Raw genomic sequence first — 10,651 nt, 5'->3', positions numbered from 1 at the left:
CTACCTATGAATTCATCCCCAAAAAATATAAAACAAGAGTATTCTACCAAGTGCGTTATAATCCCTTTTCAATTTGTGTTAATAAAAAGTGCAAGTATTTTTCCCATAGAATTTTGTTCAACAATATTATTTATTAACTCAATGTCGANATCCGTAAGAAAAATGTCAATTGTGGACCTTAAAACTTATTACCAAACAAATTTCAAACGGTTTGTTTTTTTTTCCAAAAATAAAATGTTAATTTTAGGGTTTATGGCAAAGAGACCTTAATTTTAATTGAAAAGCAAATTCTATATAAAAAGGAAGAAATGGAAGTTTAGAGATCATATTTTATAGAAAATATGATGTCTAATGTGTTTTTGAGGGTCTGTACTCTCATTTTCTTTGGAGTGCACTTTATAGTCTACGAAACGGATGCTAAAAAAGTGGTTGAAGTCGATGTAGACGACACCATTCGAGAAGAGGAATTGACGGACCAAATTGTAAAGCATCCAAAAGGAATATCCATTTCTTCATCTAAATCAAGCCTAAGAACATTATTTCACTTGACCCCTCCTTCACCCGTCATCCTTAGAATGTTACCGAAAGGCGTACCCATTCCTCCATCTGGGCCGAGTAAAAGGCATAATCACTACCCACTTCCTCTACCGCATATTCATCTTTCATTTTAAATAAACAATTTAAGATGAATTTTGGAATGTTGCCGAAAGGCGTACCCATTTCTTTGTTTGGGTCAAGTAGAAGGCATAATGACTACCCACCTCCTCCACCGCATGCTTCATCTGTCATTTTAAAAGGTGTACCCATTCCTCCGTCTGGGCCAAGTCAAAGTATTCTACAAAGTGCCTTGTAATCTTTTTTAGATTGGTGTACCATGCATCAGTGGTCTCCAGATAAAATCAACCCTACCTAGGTTTTCATCCCAAGAAATATAAAACAAGAGTATTCTACAAAGTGCCTTGTAATCTCTTTTCGATTTGTGTTAATAAAGAGTGCGAGTGTTTCTCACATAGAATTTTGTTCAACAATATTATGTTTAAACTCAATGTCGAAAACTCACCTAGGATGAATTGGACTTAGAGAAGAAGATCTAAGTTAGTTTCGAGGATAATTTGTAACTCGACATAGTACAACCAATTAATCACTTCACTACTAGCTTGATTGGATGAATAGTTTGATGCATGAACACCGTGTGTGTTGTGAACCTGCACGTGTCTTGCTATAGGGGGACCTATCCTTTTAACATATCATAGCATGGCCTTAGACAGATTTTTAGTTCGGACAATTTTGGATGTGTAGTACTTCTCTGCACATAGCCCATGTATGTGAGTATGGACCCACTAGGTGGGCTCACACACCCCCTAGACCTGGCTCGTCGGGCTAGTACACGCTAACGAGTTCTTGTTGAATACCACAAAGTGAAAGGGTCTGCATAACATCATAACGCACATAAATATCAAAAATCATAAGTCGTAATGTAAGTATCCCGATGCACATGACACACTAATATGCATGAGTTCCTCGTAGCATAATCTATGATATAAGACGAACCTCCATTTATCTATAACATAATAAATCGGTGAATTATGCTTTCATAATTCTTGTACGTTCAATAGTATGTAACATAGCTTTCATGGCATGGTCTATGGAGGTTTATACATCATAGATTTTCGATTCCATATAACCTTTATACAACACTACACGATCAAAAATAGAATAGCTTATCGTAGCATAACGTCGCATAACATGACATAAGTTATTAAATGGCACGCGTCATCATACATACTACAATTCATCAAACCGAGTCAACAGTTGAACCAATTACTTAGTTGGTCTGGTTGCATAACGTCGCATAACATGACATGACTAATTAAATGGCACGCGTCATCATAAATACTACAATTCATCAAACCGAGTCAATAGTAGAACCAATTACTTAGTTGGTCTAGATTGGAGTTACTAATTATTCTTGGTACTAGCTTGAATCTGCTCCTCAACGATCAATTCAACTTTAAATCTTTCATCTTTGTTTATAAACCATACTTCCTTGAGATGCTACTTAAAATGAGGTACAACATGTATGAGATTGAGATGCTGGAAGAGGATCTAAAGAAGATCCAAGACTCTAGCATAAACCGTTTTCTGGATCCTTTGAAATGAACAGCCTTAGCATTCAAGGGCATGCGGTGGAATTGACCTGCACCATCAAAAGGTGTCCAATTGTACAAGGTGCACGTTATGGAAAGTACCTAATCACCATTAATTTCTTCTGTGAAGTTTTCTGCTATGCTAAATTTTCTTGCATCAAATGAGCGATTTGAACTCCTAACCCATGCAAGAAAAATTGATCTCCAAGCATTCGTGATGTTTTCATGAATTTTAAACGGTATATCTTCAATAATTTTGGAGGAAAGCCTTGGCCCTTAAAGTTCCATCTTGAATACCTCTCATAGCCATAAATCCTGAATTCAAAGGTTGTGTTTGTTGTACCCAAATGCCATAACTAAAGTGCTATGATACCAATTGTTGTAGTAGAAACAGAAACAAGATCGATCACACTCACACACCTACGAACATAAATTGAACAAATAGAAACAAAGATTTACGTAGTTCAAAAAGAAGAAAGTCTCATACATCCACGAGAAGTAGTCAATCACAATAACTACAGTGTTTACAAGTGTATTCATGAACCAAGTTTTCATGACAATTCTCAACAATCTCCACCTTTAAAGAAGATCTCCAAGCAGATAACCTGCTCTTGCTATCACCAATCAAACCGACTATTTCTTCCGTCCAATCTTGATCAACTCTATGTAATGCTGTAACTTTTCCAATCACCTATGTCAACATATTCATATGATCATTAGCAATTCAAATTTTAAATAAACGATTGTCCCTTCAATAAAAAGTTCTCTAACAAAATGAAATAAGACACGAATATGCTTGGTTCAAGCACGATGAACTTTGTTCTTCGACAAACAAACATCACTCTAGCTATCACAAAAAATCTTTACGTGTTCGTGAGAAATACCCAAGTCATTAACCAAACAATGCATCCAAATGTTTTTTTAAAGGCTTCAATGACCATCATATATGCTTTGGTAGTAAACAATAAAACAGTAGTCTGTAATATTGAAAGCCAATAAACAGGTCCACTAGTCATAGTGAACAAATAACCGGTAGTGGATCGACGCTTATTAATCTCCACAATTCTCTTGGAAACAATTGACATGTCATCAAATTGATGAACAAGCCATTAACGTGCGGTCTTCAAAATATCTATCTTGCTACTGTCGAATCAAATAAAATTTAAAACATAAAAATGTAATATTTTAAATAAATATACTAGAAGTGAAAATTAACAACACGGAAATCAATTTAATAATTAACACCATTGTTATAAAAAAAACCATAAACAAAAACTAAACATTGAATCAACACATTACTTTTGAAAACTTTGAAACACAATTTAGAAGCTGCAAGAAAAATGCCAATTGTGAACCTAAGAACTTATTACCAAACAAATTTCAAACAATTCTTTTTATTGTTTTCTTCTAACAATAAAATGTTAATTTTAGGGTTTATAGCAAAGGAGGACCTTAATTTTAACCTAAATGAAGAAGCAAATTCTATATGAAAAGAAAAAATGGAAGTTTAGAGAACATATAGAACATATGATGTCAAATAAATCTAATTTGTTTTTTAGAGTGTGTACTCTCATATTCTTTGGATTGCAGTTCATAGTCTACAAAACGGATGCTAAAAAAGTTGTTGTCGATGTAGACGACACCATTCGAGAAAAGGAATTGACGGACCAAATTGTAAAGCATCCAAAAGGAATATCCATTTCTTCATCTAGATCAAGCCAATGAACATTATTTCACTGGATGCCTTCTCCACCCCTGGTCTTTGGAATGTTACCGAAAGGCGTACCCACTCCTCCGTCTGGGCCGAGTCAAAGGACGTCAGACTATACACCTCCTCCACCGCGTGCATCATCTGTCATTTTAAACAAACAATTTAAGATCAATTTTGGAATATTACCGAAAGGTGTACCCATTCCTCCGTCTGGGCCGAGTCAAAGGACGTCAGACTATCCACCTCCTCCACCGCGTGCATCATCTGTCATTTTAAACAAACAATCTAAGATCAATTTTGGAATGTTATCGAAAGGTGTACCATTCCTCCGTCTGGGCCGAGTCAAACAACGTCAAACTATCCACCTCCTCCACTGCGTGCATCATCTGACATTTTAAGCAAACAATCTAAGATCAATTTTGGAATGTTACCAAAAGGTGTACCCATTCCTCTGTCTGGGCCGAGTCAAAGGACGTCAGACTATCCACCTCCTCCACCGCATGTTCTTTGGCCTAAAATCAACTTTGGAATGTTATCGAAAGGTGTACCATTCCTTCGTCTGGGCCGAGTCAAAGAACGTTAAACTATCCACCTCCTCCACTGCGTGCATCATCTGACATTTTAAGCAAACAATCTAAGATCAATTTTGGAATGTTACCAAAAGGTGTACCCATTCCTCTGTCTGGGCCGAGTCAAAGGACGTCAGACTATCCACCTCCTCCACCGCATGTTCTTTGGCCTAAAATCAACTTTGGAATGTTGCCGAAAGGTGTACCCATTCCTCCGTCTGGGTTGAGCCAAAGAACATCCGACCATCCTCCTCCCACACCACATACTCCTTCCATTACACTAGTGATATAATCTAAGATTTATATTGGTTAGAGTGTCGACCTAACAACACACAGGTCTCAGGTTCGAGTAAAAGAAAATGCAAAGTGCGAAAATAAACACATCGTGGGGTCCATCTCGAGCAGATTCTCTCACTCCTCCGCGCCGACGCCGTGATGACGGGCGTCGAGTTGTCGTTGAGCGAGTGATCAGGGAAGACAACGACCGTCGTTGTTCAGTATATCCGATGTTGACAAGGTTATGGCATGCTGTCGCGAGCCAGAGGAAGGAGAAACGATTGAGTACCGGGAGGATCGGCTGGCGTTCGCCACCATATTACGATCTGTGCCCCCAGAGATGCTGCCATCTCTCTCTACCAAGCGCACCGCGCAACCGGCCTGGGAGAGGATCAAATCCTGTCGGGTCGGTGTACAGCGAGTGCGGGAATCCAACATCGAGCTTCTTCTTCACGATTTCTATCTCGCTAATACTGTCACCGAGTGTGGTGATGCTATTGGCGAGCCTCGTGATTCGCATTGAAAAATCATCGACGGAGGCAGAAATCGTGAAGAAGATGCTGCAGGTCGTCCCCGATCACCTCAAGCAAGTCGCGATTTTAATCGAGACATTGATTGACGTGAACGACCTAACGGTGGAAGAGGTGATCGGAAGACTGCGTAATGTCGAGCAGCGGAAGAAAAATACCATTTCAGCTGTCGACAAGGAGGGTCGTCTACTCCTCACTGAGGAGGAATGGCTTGCACGCCTAAAGCTCCGTGACGACACTGGCGAGAGCAATGGGCCCTCCAGTCGCAAAGGCGGTAAGAAGCCATGGAAATCTCGCTGGCGCGCATGCACGGAAAAGAGGCGGATCAAAAGAAGGAGGAGCCGACTGATGACGGGCCAATCGAGTGCTCGTACTATGGGAAGAGAGGTCACCTGAGCAAGAATTGCTGGAACAAGCTCAAGAACAAGGAGACCACCGAGAAGGCCCATGTGGCTCAATCTGAGGAGGACGAGCCGGCCCTTTTCATGGTGACTGCATTAGTCCTACCTGACGTCGAACCCGAGGAAGAGCTCCCCAAATCCACAGAGGTAATCGACGACGGCATAACTGCTCCGGTGAGCGTCGAACCCGAGGAAGAGCTCCAACTATGCATAACAAATGCACCGGATGGGGAGCCAATTCAATTGAAGGAGGAGCGAGTGCTCGCTCGAATCGGTGAAAGAGGCGAGCAGCAGGAGCACCGGCGATGGGTCCTCGACACAGGGGCAACAAACCATATGACCGGGGCCAAGTCTGCATTCTTCGAGCTTGACTCGGGGATTCGCGAGACGGTGAAATTTGACGATGGCTCTGTCGTCGAGATTGAAGGGCACGGCACCATCCTGTTCGTCGGCAAGGGAGGCAATCATCACAAGCTGACCGGCGTCTACTTCATCCCAAGACTCAAGGCTAATATTGTGAGCCTGGGTCAACTCGATAAGGCCGGCTGCCACATTTCCATCAAGCACAAGCTACTTAGGATCTGCGATGATCGACGACGGTTGCTCACGTAAGTTCGGTGCACGACAAACCGCCTTTACATCCTAAAGCTGGAGATAGAGCAACCAGTCAACCTCTCGGCCAGGTACTGGAAGATGGAAGACCTATTAGGAAGAGGTGAACCACCTGGACTGGCGGCGCGCCAACTCGAAGAAGAGGCGGCCGAACAAGACGTGGAGTCTGGAGGACATGCCGCCAGGGACACCGTGCCATAGGGCTCAAAACGGAGTTCAAACGAAATAAGGTAGATATACCACAGGTTTTAGGAGGAGATTGTTAGATAAAACCTGAGTTTTTCCTTATTTAGATTCACACGATTACATTAATTCTTCGTTTGACCATTCGACAAACACGTCGAATGGATTAATGAAGTTTTAGACGCCAATTTTGTAGGAAGTGACACAGATTCAGTTGCCACTCTACAGCTATTTTAGGATAGGTTATATTTAAATAGGAAATCTGTTCAGAAGATTTCACAACCTGATTTTAAGGCGAGCTCAAAATTTCAATCATTCTCTCTCCTTTTCTTTTAGGCATTTTGTTTTTCTTCCAACAACCTCCTGTCGACAATTTCCTCTCACCAAAAAGAAAGGATTTCCTAGCCGATTATCAAAATCCAACACTAATCACCATTAATTTCTTCTGTGAAGTTTTCTGCTATGCTAAATTTTCTTGCATCAAATGAGCGATTTGAACTCCTAACCCATGCAAGAGCAAATTGATCTCTAAGCATTCGTGATGTTTTCGTGAATTTTAAACGGTATATCTTCAATAATTTTGGAGGAAAGCCTTAGCCCTTAAAGTTCCATCTTGAGTACCTCTCATAGCCATAAACTCTAAATTCGAAGGTTGTGTTTCTTGTACCCAAATGCCATAACTAAAGTGCTATGATACCAATTGTTGTAGTAGAAACAGAAACAAGATCGATCACACTCACACACCTACGAACATAAATTGAACAAATAGAAACAAAGATTTACGTAGTTCGAAAAGAAGAAATTCTCATACATCCACGAGAAGTAGTCAATCACAATAACTAAAGTGTTTACAAGTGTATTCATGAACCAAGTTTTCTTGACAGTTCTCAACAATCTCCACCTTTAAAGAAGATCTCGAAGCAGATAACCTACTTTTGCTATCACCAATCAAACCGACTATTTCTTCCATCCAATCTTAATCAACTCTATGTAATGCTGTAACTTTTCCAACCACCTCTATCAACATATTCATATGATCATTAGCAATTCAAATTTTAAATAAACGATTGTCCCTTCAATAAAAAGTTCTCTAACAAAATGAAATAAGACACGAATATGCTTGGTTCAAGCATGATTAACTTTTTTCTTGGACAAACAAACATCACTCTAGCTATCACAAAACATCTTTATGTGTTCGTGAGAAATACCCAAGCCATTAACCAAACAATGCATCCAAATTTTTTTTTAATGGCCTTAGTGACCATCATATATGCTTTGGTAGTAAACAATAAAACAGTAGTCTCTAATATTCAAAGCCAATAAACAGGTCCACTAGCCATAGTGAACAAATAACCGGTAGTGGATGACGCTTATTAATCTCTACAAGTCTCTTGGAAACAATTGACATGTCATCAAATATAAAAGATCAAATTGATGAACAAGCCATTAACGTGCGATCTTCAAAATATCTATCTTGCTACCGTCGAATCAAATAAAATTTAAAACATAAAAATGTAATATTTTAAATAAATATTACTAGAAGTGAAAAATTAACAACACGGAAACAAATTTAATAATTAACACCATTGTTATAAAAAAACCATAAACAAAAACTAAACATTGAATCAACACATTACTTTTGAAAACTTTGAAAACACAATTTAGAAGCTCGCAAGAAAAATGCCAATAGTGAACCTAAGAACTTATTACCAAACAAATTTCAAACAATTCTTTTTATTGTTTTCTTCTAACAATAAAATGTTAATTTTAAGGTTTATAGCAAAGCCAGACCTTAATTTTAACCTTAATTTTAATTGAGAAGCAAATTCTATATAAAAAAAAATGGAAGTTTAGAGAACATATAGAACATATGATGTCAAATAAATCTAATTTATTTTTTAGAGTGTGTACTCTCATATTCTTTCGATTGCACTTCATAGTCTAGGAAACGGATGCTAAAAAAGTGGTTGATGTCAATGTAGACGACACCATTCGAGAAGAGGAATTGACGGACCAAATTGTAAAGCATCCAAAAGGAATATCCATTTCTTCATCTAGATCAAGCCAAAGAACATTATTTCACTAGACACCTTCTCCACCCCTAGTCTTTGGAATGTTACCTAAAGGCGTACCCATTCCTCCGTCTGGGCCGAGTCAAAGGACGTCAGACTATCCACCTCCTCCACCGCGTGCATCATCTGTCATTTTAAACAAACAATCTAAGATCAATTTTTGAATGTTACCAAAAGGTGTACTCGTTCCTCCATCCGTGCCGAGTCAAAGGACGCCAGACTATCCACCTCCTCCACCACGGGCATCATCTCACATTTTAAACAGACAATCTACAATCAATTTTGGGATGTTGCCAAAAGGCGTACCCGTTCCTCCATCTGGGTTGTGTCAAAGGGCGTCAGACTATCCACCTCCTCTGCCGCATGCATCATTTGTCATTTTAAACAAACAATCTAAGATCAAATTTGGAATGTTATCGAAAGGTGTACCCATTCCTCCGTCTGGGCCGAGTCAAAGGACGTCAAACTATCCACCTCCTCCACCGCGTGCATCATCTGTCATTTTAAACAAACAATCTAAGATCAATTTTGGAATGTTATCGAAAGGTGTACCCATTCCTCCGTCTGGGCCGAGTCAAAGGACGTCAGACTATCCAACTCCTCCACCGTGTGCATCACCTATCATTTTAAGCAAACAATTTAAGATCAATTTTGGAATGTTACCAAAAGGTGTACCCATTTCTCCGTCTGCGCCGAGTCAAAGGACGTCAGACTATCCTCCTCCTCCACTGCACAAACAATCTAAGATCAATTTTGAAATGTTACCAAAAGGTGTACCCATTTCTTCGTCTACGCCGAGTGAAAGGATGTCAGACTATCCTCCTCCTCCACCGCATGCATCACCTGTCATTTTAAGCAAACAATCTAAGATCAATTTTGGAATGTTACCAAAAGGTATACCCATTCTTCCGTCTGGGCCAAGTCAAAGGACGTCAGACTATCTTCCAACTCCACCACATGCATCATCTGTCATTTTAAACACACAATCTAAGATCAATTTTGGAATGTTAACAAAAGGTGTACCCATTCCTCCGTCTTGGCCGAGTCAAAGGACATCAGACTATCCAGTTCTTTGGCCAAAAATCAACTTTGGAATGTTACCGAAAGGTGTACCCATTCCTCCGTCTGGGCCGAGCCGAAGAACATCCGACCATCCTCCTCCTACACCACATACTCCTTCCATTACACTACGGATATAATCTAAGATTTATTTTGGGATGCATCCTTAAAAACTTATAACACCATCTATGCTAGGTTGACTGACACCAATATGACTAACTCATCTACCCAAACTATGAGTATAATACATATTCAATAATAATAATAAAAATTTAATGGGGAAGGTAATAATTTGACAGGTTTGAGTTTCCTATTTCATATATCTACTTTCATTACATTGTTGACCGTGAAGAACCTAAAGAATAATTTAGTTAAATTTACAACGTAAATAGAAGAAAATATGCTTTACCACTTTATTAAAAAATGAAGAGCATGATTTTTTTTTTTGTTGAGGAATCGCTGCTAAAGCAGGAAATCAAATCGTTTGTATTAAATTTCTTCGAATATAACTTAAAAGAGTATTGAATATATAGTTTCTAGGAAATATGTGTAACATGCATCATCAGTCTCCATATAAAATCAACTACATTCATCCTTTCAGCATTACGGAGGTCCACATGGGAAAGAAAGAATCACCATCTAAGAGACCATCCCCTATATCAATACGAAAAAAAGTTCAAATTCTCTCTTCCTCATAATTCCATCAATTTGGGTTAGAAAATTAAATATCAAAATTATCTATATCCAAGTTTTGCAAAGAGATGAGCATGAGAATAGTCCTAGAATTATTAAAGTCGGTCAAAATTAGCTAAAAATGAGATAAGAAGAGACAGAAATAAAAAAAAAATTAAAAAATAAATAAATGTAGGAAAGAATCTCCCAGTCCGACTCTTTCTTAAAGTATTTGAGGTGAGTATGTCTACTAGTCGATAACTTTAAGTTATTTTTCAGCCAAAAATGGATTTAGTTAACACGGTTAGAAGAGTTGGATCATATATTAAGTATTAACTCAATCTCAAAAACTCACCTAGGTTGAATTGGACTTAGACAAGCAGATTTAACCTAGTTCCGAAGATAATTTGTAACTCGAC

Source organism: Cucurbita moschata, unplaced genomic scaffold, assembly GCF_002738365.1.
Source record: "Cucurbita moschata cultivar Rifu unplaced genomic scaffold, Cmos_1.0 Cmo_Scf00049, whole genome shotgun sequence".
Classification (NCBI taxonomy): Eukaryota; Viridiplantae; Streptophyta; class Magnoliopsida; order Cucurbitales; family Cucurbitaceae; genus Cucurbita; species Cucurbita moschata.
This window is presented reverse-complemented; position numbering follows the sequence as displayed.